Below are 17,752 nucleotides of genomic sequence, written 5' to 3' on the forward strand. Positions count from 1 at the left end.
CAATATTGCAACAAAAATGTGGAATACAAGTAGTCAGTTGTCTGCCCTACACACACAAACAAATATCATTACAATATCATAATGCATCTTGGAGACTTGTAAAGACTATACTATGGGCGTGAATAAATACTATGAATATCTATGATAAATGTACTTTCCTGGCCATAATAATGCTTTTGATGTATATAATTTGAGTAATACCTCCCCCGAGTGGTTAATTTGGAGAGCACCCCGACACCAGATAAGTTGGCTACATTTATGAGATTGTGGGTCTATTTCCCACCCAGATCAAGCCCACTCAGTAGTTTGTGTCCGGGAAACCAGCAGCAAGTAAGACTTACTCTTGACGCAAAGTCGCAGTTTAGCTGATGTTTTAAGTTTTAGTGAACTTTAAAATGCATTTTGCAACTGTCATCTGAATACAAAAAAATGTAATAAAAAAAGTACTTTTTATTCTATATGATAGTGTTGTGTAGTTGTTCCTTTCTGTTGTGTAGTTGTTCCTGCTTGGAGAGTTCTTCCCGTTGTATGGTTATATACAGTAGTGCTGTGTAGCTGTACCTGTTGGTTCTATAGCTTTCTCTGTTTTTGTTGTGGCAGCTGTTTAGCTCCTGTTATCATCCTGAAAACCTTGTGAAGACTTACAGAAAATGTTTGACCTCTGTCATTGCTAACAAAGGGTATATAACAAAGTATTGAGAAACTTTTGTTATTGACCAAATACTTATTTTCTACCATAATTTACAAATAAATTCATTTAAAATCCTACAATGCGATTTTCTGGATTTTTCTTCCTCATTTTGTCTGTCATAGTTGAAGTGTACCTATGATGAAAATTACAGGTCTCTCTCATCTTTTTAAGTGGGAGAACTTGCACAATTGGTGGCTGACTAAATACTTTTTTGCCCCACTGTATGCAAGAACACATACACAGTTCTGACCTTCACAAAACCTCACCATTCCATTGTACAATGAGCCCGTCCTCGTATAGCTCCAGCCACCATCCTCCTATGACGTACACACACGCACATACAGCACATACATACACATACGACTTTAATCAAGACATGATCAATCCAAAAAATAATATACATTTGAGTGAATTTAGGATTCTTATTGGTATGTTTATTCTCATAAACTGTACACTGTAAAGTTATTCTGAGAGAGAATAATTGACAGGTTGTATAGCAAAGTATAGCGCTTTTCAAGATGCTCAAATCACTTTACATAGTAAAATGGCAAAAGTAGTGCACTAAATAGGGAATAGGGTGCCTTTTGGGAGTCTACTCTGACTACAGTGACTTTTATTCAGGTAGGCCTAAACACTATACTGCGTCCCAAATGGCCATATTCCCATAGGGCTCTGGCCAAAAGTAGTACACTATATAGGGAATATAGTGCCATTTGGGATGCGTATTGACTGAGTGTACAAAACATTATGAACACCTGCTCTTTCCGGTGAAGCCAGGTGAAAGCTCTGATCCTGTCACTTGTTAAATCCACTTCAATCAGTGTTGATGAATGGGACGAGACAAGTTAAATAATTATTTTTAATGGAGACAGTTGAGACATGGATTGTGTATGCGTTCCATTCAGAGGGTGAATAGGCAAGACAAAAGATTTAAGTGCCTTTGAACAGTGTATGGTAGGTAGTAGGTGCCTGGCGCACTGCATTGAGTGTATCAAGAACTGCAATGCTGCAGGGTTTTTCATTCTCAACAGTTTCCTGTGTGTATCAATGGTCCACTCCCCAAAGGACATCCAGCTAACTTGACACAACTGTGGGAAGCATTGGAGTCAACATGGGCCAGCATACCTGTGGAATACTTTCGACACCTTGGGGGGGGGGGGGGGGGGGGGGGGGTGTATATCCAGTCACTGTGACAGGCTGTACTTGAAAACACACAGTCTTTTATATGAAATACTAATTCAATAGCCTAATGTATTCAAGCGGGTCGAGGCCCAGAATGGGACATTTACACTAGGAAACAGCATTGCTCTGTGAAACATCGGAAGCAAATCATATTCAATGGAGGGAAAGTGAGAGAAGTGGAATGGGCCGCTGCGAGCATGGGCAAGGGAGCAGAACAGGGCGGGGCTAAAGTTGGGGAAAGCTGAACTTTATTCGAATCCTCTGCGATTTTGTGACACGAGTGACAAATCGAAGCTCACCATAGCAGAAGACAGAGGGCACAAACATGTCATTGAAAAATACTGTCGGCTGCAACTGTGTTAAAACCCGGTTTCAAAAAGTGTACAGTAAGTGTATATTTTGCATTTGTGAAATGATTTTGATGTGATGTGAAAGTAGAGGGCTTTATGTTTCTACAACCGTACTGCATTTGGCTTTTTTTGGCTTCCAGAGCCAATTCACCTCAAAACAGAACATGCAAGGTCCTTGGACTATAAGGATTAACGTTAGGCTCCCTTAGTCCATTATTGGGCTAACAAACTCCCGGTATGAGCCGTAATAAAATGTACCTCTGCCCCGTGATGGTTGTTATGTCAGCCACGGTTCTTAGTGAATAATCAGAAAAGCTGTCTATGAACTGTTTATAATCATCTCTAAGGATAATGACAACATCAAATCAAATCATGAACACAGGCTCCTTTATGAAGGCTATCCGGAATTCCCTTTGGTGTCTCCATACAGTCAGATATCTTTCGAAAAAGCTGAGACGACATTAACTTGATGAGTTCCCTGAAACTGCACAGTGCTACAATTACATAGCAATGTTGTTACATTGCAGCAGAAAGCCTTCTGTAGCGGTCGTGGCCACGATTCTGTTTTGAACCACAAGACTGCAGCAAACATCTCTGAAACGGGAATCCAACGCTCGAGCAGGCACCTGCACTGACACCGTGATCCAAACCACGGGTCTGTGTTTCTTCAAAAGTGGAATAGATAACAGACATTGTAGCGTTTTTACATGCATGTCTTCTTCATGCATATTGTTTATCTTCTAATATAAAGTTATGTATTGGGGCAATTGGTGAACACACCTAGTGTGTGTGTCTGTGTATTAATTTGTTTACTAACACACACACGTTTATCGCTTTCCTTCGCCGGCATGCGGAAGCATTGCTTAGGCATGTTCATCCTGGAGATCCATTTTGTTATCCGTTTTCTCCCCTCTTTTGGATTTACTCTCTGTGCCAACTCAACTACCAAAGAGTTTACGGTACACACACACAGTCCCCCCCCCCCTCTCTCCCCCCCCCGCTCTCACACACACACACACACACACACTCACTCCCTCTCCTTGTCTCACACTAATGCACACCACTAGAAATCACTTGTTAGCCATCTATCCTAGTGTTTCCCCTATATTCAATTAGCAGTTTTTTTTTTTTACATATATAATTTTGGGGATAGTAAAACGTATTATGTGTCAACTTAAATGACTAATGTCAGATATAAATGACGTAGAAAAGATAAAGGAGCTATATACAGTTGAAGTTGGAAGTTTACATACACCGTAGCCAAATACATTTCAACTCGGTTTTTCACAATTCCTGACATTTAATCCTAGTAAATATTCCCTGTTTTAGGTCAGTTAGGTTCACCACTTTATTTTAAGAATGTGCAATGTCAGAATAATAGTAGAGAGAATGATTTATGTCAGCTTTTGTTTCTTTCATCACATTCCCAATGGGTCAGAAGTTTACATACACTCAATTAGTATTTGGTAGCATTGCCTTTAAATTGTTTAACTTGGGTCAAACGTTTCGGGTAGACTTCCACAAGCTTCCCACAATAACTTGGGTGAATGTTGGCCCATTCCTCGTGACAGAGCTGGTGTAACTGAGTCAGTTATGTAGGCCTCCTTGCTCCCACACACATTTTCAGTTCTGCCCACAAATTTCCGATAGGATTGAGGTCAGGGCTTTGTGATGGCCACTCCAATACCTTGACTTTGTTGTCCTTAAGCCATTTTGCCACAACTTTGGAAGTGTGTTTGGGGTTATTGTCCATTTGGAAGATCCATTTGCGACCAAGCTTTAACTTCCTTACTGAGGTCTTGAGATATTGCTTCAAAATATCCACATCATTTTCCTCCCTCATGATGCCATCTATTTTATGAAGTGCACCAGTCCCTCCTGCAGCAAAGCACCCCCACAACATGATGCTGCCACCCCCGTGCTTCCCGGTTGGGATGGTGTTCTTCGGCTTGCAAGCCTCCCCCTTTTTCCTCCAAACATAACGATGGTCATTATGGTCAAACAGTTCTATTTTTGTTTCATCAGACTAGAGGACATTTCTCCAAAAAGTACAATCTTTGTCCCTATGTGCAGTTGCAAACCGTAGTCTGGCTTTTTTTATGGCGGTTTTGGAGCAGTGGCTTCTTCCTTGCTGAGTGGCCTTTCAGGATATGTTGATTATAGGACTTGTTTTACTGTGGATATAGATACTTTTGTACCCGTTTCCGCCAGCATCTTCACAAGGTCCTTTGCTGTTGTTCTGGGATTGATTTGTACTTTTCGCACCAAAGTACGTTAATATCTAGGAGACAGAATGCGTCTACTTCCTGAGCAGTGTGACGGCTGTGCGGCTGCATGGTGTTTATACTTGCCTACTATTGTTTGTACAGATGAACGTGGTACCTTCAGGTGTTTGGATATTGCTCCCAAGGATGAACCAGACTTTTGGAGGTCTGCAATTTTTTTCTGAGTTCTTGGCTTATTTCTTTTGATTTTCCCATGATGTCAAGCAAAGAGGCACTGAGTTTGAAGGTAGGCCTTGAAATACATCCACAGGTACACCTCCAATTGACTCAAATGATGTCAATTAGCCTATCAGAAGCTTCTAAAGCCATGACATAATTTTCTGGAATTTTCCAAGCTGTTTAAAGGCACAGTCAACTATGTAAACTTCCAACCCACTGGAATTGTGGTACAGTGAATTATAAGGTAAATCATCTGTCTGTAAACAATTGTTGGAAAAAATATATGTGTCATGCACAAAGTAGATGTCCTAACCGACTTTCCAAAACTATAGTTTGTAACAAGACATTTGTGGAGTTGTTGAAAAACCAATTTTAATGACTCCAACCTAAGTGTATGTAAACTTCTGACTTCAACTGTATGTTTTAATAAGATCATATTTGATAATTAACATCCACCAAAATAAAAACTAGGCAGTCAGGGAGAATCTAAAATTCTAAAAATGTCACGGCATGGGGTCCACATTAATTTTTCCAACGTTTGAGTCACTCAGATGGCTTATGTGATGTTCTTATGCTATTGCAAAATGTGTAGAATTGCAGGAAATCGGTTTTAAAACTGCAATTTTTTTCTCTCAGCCCCATGACAAAATGTATAGAATTGCAGGAAACTAGGTTTGAAAGTAACAGTAAAGTCAAAATCACACTTTTAAAAGTTAATATTCTGTTAACTCATACAAAAATGTTGTTGTCTAGTTCTATACTTGTTTTGTGGCCAAAGCATACATTTGAGAAAAATTACTTCAAAAACCTCACATCAATTTTTTTTTAAAGTTTGCTATTTCTTCAGAGTATGATGTAATACCCCTTGACATTAAAACCAGTAGATAGTGACAGCGCTGACATCATCCACATATTCCTATGGAAAACTCCCGATGGCGCGTGAAGCTGGAAGTATTTTAATTTTAAGCGTGCCATATTGCTGAATGGGGCTGAACGGCACCAAAGCATCACTAAGGATCATGGTGAAAGTGTCCGTAACTAGCAAAGTATCATAGTTGATGTAGTCGTTTTCATCCTGCTTGAGACAGTCTTTTATTTATTTATTTTTTGCAAGTTTTTATTTATTTGTATTAATAACAAATCAATACATAAAGCACATGAGGGAACACGAGCATACATAGATTACAAACACTGCTTGAGACAGTCAACCCAATGCTGCTAGATGACATCGGTGTCAATACCGGATACCACGTGAATACCAAGTGCAAAGAGCGTGCATGAGGGTGCGAGCCTCCTCGTAGCCTGCCCATCCGTGATTGGTCTGTGTCAGGACGTGGTCCTGTAGTAGTCAGAATTATCACTATTTAATTAATTATCTCGGTTTGTAGCAAACTTTTAAATAACTCATCATGGTGATCAAATAAACACTTATTAGAGCCCAAAACAGCTGTCTAAAAAAATGTTGGGCCGATCATAATTACATAGGCCTTCTAGGGCAAACCAGGGCTTTTGGCACCGCTAGGTTGTAAGCAGTTGCTGACCAGCGGAGCTCGTGACTTCAAACTACAGACAGGACACTGGGGGCCTGGTAATCAGCATAGAGGAGGATGAGCTAGCCAATCAGCAGTCTACTTGCATTAACAGTTTTTATGATGGTATAGTCCACACCATTCTGTTGTTGGGATATGCCAACACCATTCCAACACAGAAAAGCTGCTTTTTAACTTTTCATTCCAAAAAATGGGAATTATTTGACTCTTATTGTAAGTAATTATAGGTCATATTTCATAGAAATCTGGAAACACTGGGAAGTTACTTTAAAAAAGCAATATTTTGTCTCTAAGGCAAAGAGGAGGGACCCCCCACACTAACCATGCCACCACTGCATACAAAATCCTAGGGGAAACACTGTATGCCATTGTGTGTGATTTCATTAGTGCGATTCAGATTTGTTTCATTATGTCTGGTGGTGCTGCAGCAGATGTTGGTCAACTTAGTGTATGTATGTATGTGAGCTTTGTGGGAATATGTGTGTGTGGAGAGGAGGGGTAGGGTGGGCTTATCCAAAACTCCTGCTGTCGCTTTAATCCCCCTGGCGTGTGTGTGTTTACGGGCCCTCACACACGCTGAGACAGTACACACACGCAAAACACACAGTATTTAGTATGTCAGTGTGTCAGAGGGTTTTTAAACACCCCCCTTTCAGTCAAGGCCTACCTGTCAATCATGGAGTAGGAATAGCCAGGCTGAAACCACCTACCCAATACATACCGGATTGTATTCGAGTGTTGGGAGTCAAAATATGGTTATTTATTTTGGAAGAGTATCTTGTATGGACATTGACTGACCATCATGATCAACGAAGTAAAAGCACATGACATGATGTATTGGTCTTGAGCTCTACTGATGAGTGGGCAAGTTTGTTTTGCATGGCCCGGTGTCCCCTGTGTGGAGATTTAATTTAAGGAAATGGTCTAATTAATCAATCATTTTAGGAGGTGTGGTATTTGGCCAATATGCCACTAGTGCCTGGATACAGCCCTTAGACGTGGTACATTGGCAATATACCGCAAACACCTGTGGTGCCTTACTGCTATTATAAACTAGTTACCAACATAATTAGAGCAGTAAAAATACATGTTTTGTCATACCCATGGTATAGGATCTAGCATTAAGGCACCTCTCGGGTTTGTGGTATATGGCCAATAAACCACAGCTAAGGGCTGTGTCCAGGCACTCTGCGATGCTTCGCGCCTGGATACAGCTCTTAACTGTGGCCAATGTGCCAAGAGTGCCTGGCTACAGCCCTTAGCCGCAGTGCATTGGCAATATACCACAAACACCTGAGGTGCCTTATTGCTGTTACAAACTGGTTACCAACGTAATAAGAGCAGTAAAAAATACATGTTTTGTCATACCCATGGTATAGGGTCCGTTATAAACTGGGTGGTTCGAGCCCTGCATGCTGATTGGCACACAGCTGTGGTATATCAGACCGTATACCATGGGTGTGACAAAACATTTATTTTTACTGCTCTATTTACATTGGTAACTCGTTTAAAATAGCAATAAGGCACCTCGGGGGTTTGTGGTATGGCCAATAAAGCACGGCTAAGGGCTGCGTCCAGGCACTCTGCGATGCGTCGTGCGTAAGAACAGCCCTAGCTGTATGTCGTATATTGGCCACATACCACATAATGTACACGAGAAACTCCACTTCTTGGTTGACAGATAAACTTTCCAATAGCAAGGAAGGAGGCGGGACTTCAATATCTTCTCGGAGAGAGGTTCGTGGACATCTGCGCTTGGTTGGTCCTGAAAATATGTATCGGCTTCGGGCATCTCAGTATAATCTACCTGCTGCAATCGTTCGTGTCTTCGATTAAAAAAACGCCTAGACGTTATGTAAACACATGCACCGAAGCCATCGACCAGTGTTAACGAACAGCTTTAGATACTTATCTTTTAGGCGTGTACTGTACCGTAATGGAGAAGGAAAATGTAGCTATCTAGCCAAATTGCTAACACAGTGGACCCAACACCAAACCTTCGTATGGAGATTAAAACGGGTATCATCAATCTAATCTATCAACGGGGGACATTCAACCGTTTTGGGATTTATTCACTCAAGGAGCCGGTGTGAATCCACATAGCTACAGGTAAATGGTTAGCCAGGTTTGTCAAAATGCTGTTGTGAAAATGAAACCTAGAAGCTAACTTAATGTTACTGTAGCTTTGCAGGCTAAAGGTGGTATCCAAACGTTAGCTGGCTAGGTAGCTCAAACGCTCAGGTGTTGCCACCAAGCTAGCACAGTTTCCAAGCTAGCTAGCTAGGAGATAGCCATTTCTGGTGGCTAACTGGCTTGCAAAATATCTACTCCATTCCGTACCACTGAAGCGAGCTACATTTTACGGGGGGGGGGGGGGGGGGGGCTTTAGCTAGTCATAGACTAGTAACCTTAGTCAATTCATAGTTCGCTAATGTTCCCATAACCGACTCTCACCTAGCCAGTGCTGACAGTAACGTTAATGTCTGTATTATTTTCGGGGCAAAGTTGTTGAATCGGAGTCAACGTCCATACAGCCAACCATGCCTCGCTCGATATGAGTCGAACTCATATTTATTACGCTAACCTGTAACGAGTGTGGTTTAGTGTGTCATCTCGATTCGAGCAAGGCCGGGCCGTCAGAACACATCGGGCTGTGCCGCTGCGTCGACCCCAGTTTTGAAGGTATCTTTTCTCAACGTAGACAAGAGAGTGAGTTCGGGGATGAGTTTTGAGGCCTATACAGAAGAGTGACAGAGTGGAACCGCAGCGATACACACCCAAAAATATTACAGGCGGAATGGGGTTTGTCAAAGAGAATGAGAAAGGGTTCAAATCATAACGCTTTTTTTTCACTGTACGTGACCGCAAACTAACCTTTTCGATCGATTGACCATTCTTCGGTATTACAGATTTAGTATAAAGGTAGAATTGTATATAGCCTACCTGACCATTTTAGATTATCCAACCATTTGTCAGACTACATGAATGATGTCCCCCCATAATGTCAAATCACATGCTGCACTAAGGCCTATTCCTTGGCAGACCAGACACCAACCTGTAGTTTTGGGTGAGGGTGTTGACTAGCCCTAGCAGCACATGCTTGTGTGGTAACACTTGACAGGTGATCCTGTTGAGGACTGAACACATGATTGTCATCTCAGCTTCAGCTATTTAGATGGTGTGTTTCTGCAGGCAGGGTCCACCTTGAAACCTGTGAAGTTTGCAGGATGAAGAGTGGGTGGTGAATAAGATGCAAATGAGCAGTGAGGTCACATTTAAGATCCTCCCTGTAAGGGAAGGAAAGATAATTCAGAGAGGGAATATAGAAGGTACATGAATCAAACAAAAGGAGATGATGAGAGGAAGCTATTCAGGAATATTTGGTTTCCACTAGCAGTCAGATTCCACAGCCACAACATCAAAATTGGCTACACAAATGTGTCTTAATTTAAGGTTGGGGTTAAGCATAATGTTAGCAGTGGGGTTAGGTTTAAAATATCATTTGAAGAAGATAAATTGTAGGAATGGGTGGGGTTTATGACTATGGATATAGAAGCTAATGACTTCCCTACAGCTCTGCTCATGTGTCGAACAAAAGGAAAATGGGACACATCTGATCCTCACCTCCGTTCTGATGAATGGGGACTGAATGATACACTCTCAGGGAGAGACCTCTCTGCCACCTCATTGATCATGATACGCACGCAGAGTCCATGCAGAGTCCATTTTAATGCAAATGTATGCACTCCTCCTCAGCTGTCCCCTGGTCCAGGAGAAGTTGTTAGTGGTGGTGATTTTAATGTATTACGGTAACCAGGTTTTCATCCAACCTTTTTATGCGAGTGAAGTACATGTTGGATAAAACATGTCACCACAGGCCTGATGGGAACAGCAAATATGTCTAAACTTTCCAAATGCAGACCAAAATATAATTTTGTGTAGGTAAAATGTATTATGTACGAAATGGCGGTGGAAATGCATTTACGCAGAACTATTCATATATCCATATGGAAGTAAATCTGGAGTCACGTGGTGATATTTTGTTTGATCCTCTTGCTAGGACTCGGGGAAGAATGCAGTTTATTAGGTTACAGATGAAATGAGTTATGAACTTCACAGGGTGTTGCACGTGATGAGCTTGATGCTCCTTTCCAAACTATTTTTTTTTGCTGTCTTATTCTGCTGACTTGATTGATGCTTCACTACCGTTGGAAAAATATCAATAATCTCACTATTTTGTCCAAAATAATCTCATCATGTAGACCAAGTGGTTCCCAAACTTTTTATAGTCCCGTACCCATTCAAACATTCAACCTCCAGCTGCGTACCCCCTCTAGCACCAGGGTCAGCGCACTCTCAAATGTTGTTTTTTTTGCCATCATTGTAAGCCTGCCACACACACACACACACACACACACACGATACAATACATTTATTAAACATAAGAATGAGTGTGAGGTTTTGTCACAACCCGGATCGAGGGAAGTGACAAAGAGCTCTTATAGGAACAGGGCACAAGTAATAATACAATAATAATAGTAATAATAATAATCAATCATTTTGGTCTTTATTGAACCATCTTACATATTAGTTCCTCAAAAATTGTGAATACCTCACCACAGGTTAATGAGAAGGGTGTGCTTGAAAGAATGCACATAACTCTGCATTGTTGGGTTGTATTGGAGAGTCTCCATCTGAAATCATTTTCCGCACAGTCTGTGCCTGTATTCAGCTTTCATGTTTGTGAGGGCCGAGAATCCACTCTCACATAGGTACGTGGTTGCAAAGGGAATCAGTGTCTTAACAGCACGATTTGCCAAGGCAAGAAACTTTGAGCCCAGCCCAATCCAGAAATTTGGCAGTGGCTTCTGATTAAATTCAATGTTCACAGAACCGCTTGCCTTGTTGCAATTTCGATGAGGCTCTCTTGTCTTGTAAGTGGACTGGAGGCAGGGCATGAAAGGGATAATGAATCCAGTTGTTTGTTTTGTCCGTTTCGGGAAAGTACCTGTGTAATTGCGCACCCAACTCACTCAGGTGCTTCGTTATATCACATTTGACATGATCTGTAAGCTTGAGTTCATTTGCACACAACAAAAATCATTAAATGACGGAAAGACCTGTGTGTTGTCCTTGTTAATGCAGACAGAGAAGAGCTGCAACTTCTTAATCATAGCCTCAATTTTGTCCCGCACATTGAATATAGTTGTGGAGAGTCCCTGTAATCCTAGATTCAGATCATTTAGGTGAGAAAAAACATCACCCAGATTGGCGAGTCGGGTGAAAAACACGTCATCAGGCAAGCGGTCAAACGTGAAAATTATGGTCAGTAAAGAAAACTTTAAGCTCGTCTCTCAATTCAAAAAAACGTGTCAATACTTGCCTCTTGATAACAGCGCACTTCTGTATGTTGTAAAAGCGTTACATGGTCACTGCCCATATCATTTGCGTAATGCAGAAAATACACGAGAGTTCAGGGGCCTTACTTTAACAAAGTTAACCATTATCACCGTAGTGTCCAAAACATATTTCAAGCTGTCAGGCATTCCCTTGGCAGCAAGAGCCTCTCCGTGGATGCTGCAGTGTACCCAAGTGGCGTCGGGAGCAACTGCTTGCACGCGCGTTACCACTCCACTGTGTCTTCCTGTCATGGCTTTTGCGCCATCAGTACAGATACATCTTGACCCCAAGTCCATTTGATGTCACAAAGCTGTCCAGTAATATCCTCTCATGTTGTCCTGGTTTGCAGAAGAGGATGTCTTCCTTAATTGACCCCCCCCATAAACGTAACGGACATATACCAGGAGCTGTGCCATTCCCATCACGTCTGTTGACCCTTCCAGCTGTAATGCATATAATTCACTGGCTTGTATGCAAAGCAGTAATTTCTTCAAAACATCTCCTGCCATGTCACTGATGCGTCGTGAAACAATGTTATTTGATGAAGGCATTGTCTGTATTGTTTTTTTGGGGGGGCCTTTTCCCCCCAGCCATATCTGTGGCAGCAGGAAGAATTAAGTCCTCCACAATAGTATGGGGATTGCCTGTCCTAGCCACTCGGTAGCTCACCATATACTGTTGCTTTTATACATGTCTTACTACTCGAAAGTCGTCTTTATTCTCCACAAAAAAAACTCCCGTGGCTTATTTTTCAAATTGTCATGTTTTGTTTCTAAGTGTCTGCGCAAGAGTGAAGGTTTCCCGCAAGAGAGTTACGGTTAATGTGATTGGATGTCAATTATTTGACTAGGCTACCTGTTGTTATTTTGCTGAATACTTGATGGTTTAATTTTATTTTTTGGCAGTGAAACGAGGCTACTCAGGCGCAGGGGGGGAACCTCACCCAAATGCATAGCCCCGTTGGAAAATATAAATGGACTGTTTGAAAATGTGAAGGGGAAAATACAAAATATTAACCACATTTTTATTTAGCGTACCCCCGACGTCATTGCGCGGACCCCAGTTTGGGAATACATGGGCTAATAGACAAAACCATGAGTAGAGTTGAAAATGTGATTGGAAACCCATTTCACTTGTACTTTTTATTCAGTACATGAGAATTTGACCGAAAAGTTATTTTAATGTGCACTATGGCTGGTGGGGGAAAATACGCATGTTGTTTCTATGCATATTTTTGAATATTCACATCGGTTGCCAATTGGATGGAAACCTAGCTAGTGAAGAGAGTAGCCTGTGCCAATGGTCGTGGCCAGCCGGGCGCTACTGCGGCTGATGAGGGAAGGAGGAAACACTCATTGTGTTCATGAGTGTACTCAACTGCCTTCTTTATTAGGTCTATGTGGGATACAATACACATTATACACTCATTCTTTCCACCTAACCTCAGTGTTTTGTTTGTCATCGGTCAACTTTTGTGTCGAGGCTCCCTTTCTACAGCATCCGGGTCAGCTGAGGGCAGACATCTCCATGGAAACCAATTGAAGCCAAGTTCTTTTGGGCAGGGTGGTGATCTCACTCACACCTAAGAAGTGATAGGGGAAGTAATACCTTTCTGAATGTGTTGTAGATGCAGGATAATCTCACTGTAAAATAAATATATATATATATATATATATATATATATATATATATTACAAACAGCTGACTGGAGACGAGACGGCCGGGTAGCCGTGCGACTGTCCTTTTCCTGCGGGTCACATGGACTCTTAACAACGTGATGAATCTTTGTTGCTCCTTGCTGAAACAAGCAAGAGGTGTTGTAGCAAATGAGTACACGTGGAAAGGCGCAGCAGCACACAGCAATATAACCAACGACAGTGCATGCAGTCAGGAGGAGAGGGGAAAATGTGTGTCCAAAATAATAGACATTTTAATTGTGTTATATTATTTGCTATTGGAACTGTTTTACAGAGACTGCGGTCATTTGGCTGGCCAATTACCACCATGCAAAATTCCATCACAGCCCCACTCCGATCATAAGCCTATTCTATTGCAGGAAGGAACTGTAAGGACTTTGGTTTGTCAGTTGTGTAGATGGTTTTAAGCGCCAGATGTAGTGTGAGTGTCGGTGGTGTTTTCTGAATGAATGAATGTACTTTATTGATCCCCATGGAGGGGGGGGGGTCATGTAAATGGAAAGGAATGATGGCTGAAAATGTACAGACGGAGAGCGAGGGAGTTCAATGCCTTTGAGCAATTGGGGCATGTAGCCCAGAGACAGACGCACAGCCGTTGTGCGCAAACACCTTACGGGGTGACCACACACCGCCGTAGCATCCAGTTACGTTGTTCCCCGTTGAGTGTGATGTAGGTGAGCATGCCCAACGAGGTAGGTGTCAGCTTGTTTTACCCAGCAGCCTACTGAAAAGAAGAGGAAGTGATGATGATCATCAGCTAATCCTCGTGGAATTTGACTGCGTCAGAATAGGCTCTCTCTCGCTTTCTCCCTCTCAGCTGTCATCTGTGTCTGTCTTCAGCGCATGGGATAGTCCCTCCCAGGCTCTTTCCCCAATTCGTCTTGTGTCCTCTCTCCTCAAAGAGCATTGGCGGAGAAGGCCTGAGGGGCGGTACCTTGGATCTTCTCCCCTCCTATGTGATTTGAGAGGTGAGGGAAGACGAATTTGAGGAAAAATTCCCAGATCAAGCAGCTAGTTTGTTGGTTGAGTCGGTGGGAGGTCCTCCACAGCTAGGTCAATGGTCCAGAAGTCAAGACTTCTCCTGGACAGTGGAAACCAAAGAGGGAGACTAGAGACTTGAACACAGGCCCAGTGAGGATACTACTTGTAAAATGCATCCTTCCTTCCTCCCTTGAAGTTTAATGATGACAGGTTTAACACGATTAAGGTAGAAAGATAGATAGGTGTACGCCAAGGTGTGTGTGTGTGTGTGTGTGTGTGTATATATATATATATATAGTTCCAGTCAAAAGTTTGACACACATTCTCATTCAAGGGGTTTTCTTTATTTTTACTATTTTCTACATTGTAGAATAATAGTGAAGACATCAAAACGATTATAATTACACATGGAATCATGTACTAACCAAAAAAAGTGTTCAACAAATCAAAATAATTTTATATTTGAGATTCTTCAAAGTAGCCACCCTTTGCCTTGATGACAGCTTTGCACACTGTTGGCTCAACCAGCTTCACGAGGAATGCTTTTCCAACAGTCAAAGGACTTTCCACATACTGTATGCTGAGTACTTGTTGGCTGCTTTTCCTTCACTTTGAGGTCCAACTCATCCCAAACCATCTCAATTGGGTTGAGGTTGGGTGATTGTGGAGGCCAGGTCATCTGATGCATCACTCCATCACTCTCCTTCTTGGTCAAATAGCCCTTGAGGTGTGTTTGGGATCATTGTACTGTTGAAAAACAAATGATAGTCCCACTAAGCCCAAACCAGATGGGATGGCGTATCGCTGCAGAATGCTGTGGTAGCCATGCCGGTTAAGTGTGCCTTGAATTCTAAATATCACTGACAGTGTCACCAGCAATGCACCATCACCATGATCTGAAATTTGGACTCATCATACCAAAGGACAGATTTCCACCGGTCTAATGTCCATTGCTCGTGTTTCTTGGCCCAAACAAGTCTCGTCTTCTTATTGCTGTTCTTTAGTAGTGGTTTCTTTGTAGCAGTTTGACCATGAAGGCCTGATTCACCCAGTCTCCTCTGAACAGTTGATGTTGAGATATGTCTGTTACTTGAACTCTGTGAATCATTTATTTGGGCTGCAATCTGAGGTGCAGTTAACTCTAATGAACTTATCCTCTGCAGCAGAAGTTACTCTAGGTCTTCCTTTTCCTGTTGTGGTCCTCAACCAGTTTCATCATAGGTATTTGCGGATATTTTCCATATTGACTGACCTTCATGTCTTAAAGTAATACCACCCCTACCTTGTCAACACATGATTGGCTCAAATGCATTAAGTGGGAAGAAATTCCACAAATTAACTTTTTACAAGGCACACCTGTTAATTGAAATGCAATTGAAATTGAAATGCATTTCCTCACTACCTCATGAAGCTGGTTGAGAGAATGCCAAGAGTGTGCAAAGGTGTCATCAAGGCAAAAGGTGGCTACTTTGAAGAATTTCAGATATCAAATATATTTTGATTCGTTTAACGCTTTTTTTGGTTACTACATGATTCCATATGTGTTATTTCATAGTTTAGATTTTTTCCACTATTATTCTACAATGTAGAAAATAGTAAAAATAAAGAAAAACCATGGAATGAGAAGATGTGTACTAACGTTTGACTGGTACTGAGTGTGTGTGTGTGTGTGTGTGTGTGTGTGTGTGTGTGTGTGTGTGTGTGTGTGTGTGTGTGTGTGTGTGTGTGTGTGTGTGTGTGTGTGTGTGTGTGTGTGTGTGTGTGTGTGTGTGTGTGTGTGTGTGTGTGTGTGTGTGTGTGTGTGTGTATATATATATATATAAAAAGTCCATCTGTGGTCACCTTTGAGTATCTAATCATCTCTCAGTACCTGGTACCCGCTAGTCCTTTTCAGATGATCACATACCTTTAGGCTGTAGAGGGGGAGGGGACGGATACGTATTGTTGGTCATACGTGAAATGGTTGTGATTGCATATCTCCTCGACAACCCTAAAAATGAGGTGGACGCAGGGAGGGCGTAGCACTGCGGTGAGTCATATTGTGTGTCTGTGCTTCTGTTTCCTCCCCACAGCAGTAAGACATACTCCACTGATTAGGCAATCATCCGCACTCATGTTACACACACACACACCGAGAGTGAGTGAATGTGTGTGTGCCCCCGCCCATTTTGCTCAATATGTGTAATCTCTATCTAGATCTCAGTACTATGACAGCCTAGGCAGAGACACCCTTTTCCTGGCAAGATTCTACTGCTGCAGGCTAACCATCTATTTTGCGTCCCAAATGGCTCCCTATGTAGTGCACTGCTTTTGACCAGGGCCCATAGGGCTCTGCTTTCGACCAGAGCCCATAGGGTAGTGCGCTTTCTAGGGAATAGGTTTGCCATTTGGGACACAAGCCTATATCAGTATCATGCTGTGTCCCAATACTATTAGATAGCATCTGTTTCACTCCGATAGCCATTGGTCTGAGTGATACAAGCCAGTCTTCTCTCTTACAAGTAAAGCCAGAAGTGTTCCCGACCATGTGAACTGACTAGGAAAAACGCTGGGCCTCTTTTTACATGGCTATAACTAGCTAGCACCGTGGGTTTTCCTTGGTCTGCCTAGCTACCTCCATTAGGATGAAGGAAAGGAGATGAGGATACTAGGAGGTTGCTGAATCTGATTGGGACGTAGCCCAGAGCAGAGGTCTATGTATTTCACACATTCGATTGGAACTTAGCCCAAAGCAGAAGTGTATATGTTCCAGACATACCAGGGATTGTTCTATTGTTACCATTCTGTCTTTCCCTTTTCCTTATGCTGGAGATGTAGATTCCAGAAGGAAAGGGAGAGAGGGGTCAGTCATAGGTGATAGTCGTAGACTCAAAGTCCAAAATGACCATTTTAGGGTTAGGCCAAGGAGACAGATCGGGGCTGAGGCCTTGCGACAGACCAGCGTCCTGTCTAGGGGGGTTTCTTTATTCCTCCAAGCTGCCTCCCACTACAGAGACAGGAGACAGGCCTAGGTACTATCGCCGTTCTGGCTCGGGAAGAGGCTTACTTGGGCTGTGTCCCAAATTACACCCTAGTTCCTTTATAGTGCACTACCTTGATCCAGGGCCCTATAGTAAATGGTGTGGGCCCAGGTCAAAGGTAGTGCAGAAAAAAGCAAGCGGGGTGCCAGTTGGGACGTAGACTTAGAAGAACATGGGAGATCATGTTACAAATCAAATGTTATTGGTCACATACACGTAATGTCTAACAATGAATATCTAAACAGTTTCACAACATATACCCAAAATACACAGAAACCTAAGTAAGGATTGGATTAAGAATATATACATACCCGTAAAAGCGGCATTGGACTAAGGTACAGTGCCGTGGTATGGAGTACAGTATATACATATGAGGTGGGTGATGCAATATTTACAAACAATTGAAGTGACTAAGACGCCGTGGAATGTGAGACGCT

At 42.2% G+C, this 17,752-nt stretch overlaps 1 protein-coding gene across 3 annotated transcripts in view; it reads left to right on the forward strand.

Moving 5' to 3' along the window:
* Nucleotides 1–2,155: 2,155 nt before the first annotated feature.
* LOC139418864 (palmitoyltransferase ZDHHC5-A-like) overlaps nt 2,156–17,752 on the forward strand; it is a 49,567-nt gene continuing 33,970 nt past the window's right edge. For 2 of the 3 annotated variants that reach the window (XR_011635363.1, XM_071168618.1), the window contains exon 1: nt 7,920–8,326. The gene's annotated coding sequence lies outside the window, so the exon portion shown is untranslated. Of the gene's footprint in view, nt 2,260–7,919; nt 8,327–17,752 lie in introns of those variants that run through there. The other variant, XM_071168619.1, reaches the window with a different exon arrangement.

The sequence above is a fragment of the Oncorhynchus clarkii genome, chromosome 10 (genome assembly GCF_045791955.1).
Source record: "Oncorhynchus clarkii lewisi isolate Uvic-CL-2024 chromosome 10, UVic_Ocla_1.0, whole genome shotgun sequence".
Lineage (NCBI taxonomy): Eukaryota > Metazoa > Chordata > Actinopteri > Salmoniformes > Salmonidae > Oncorhynchus > Oncorhynchus clarkii.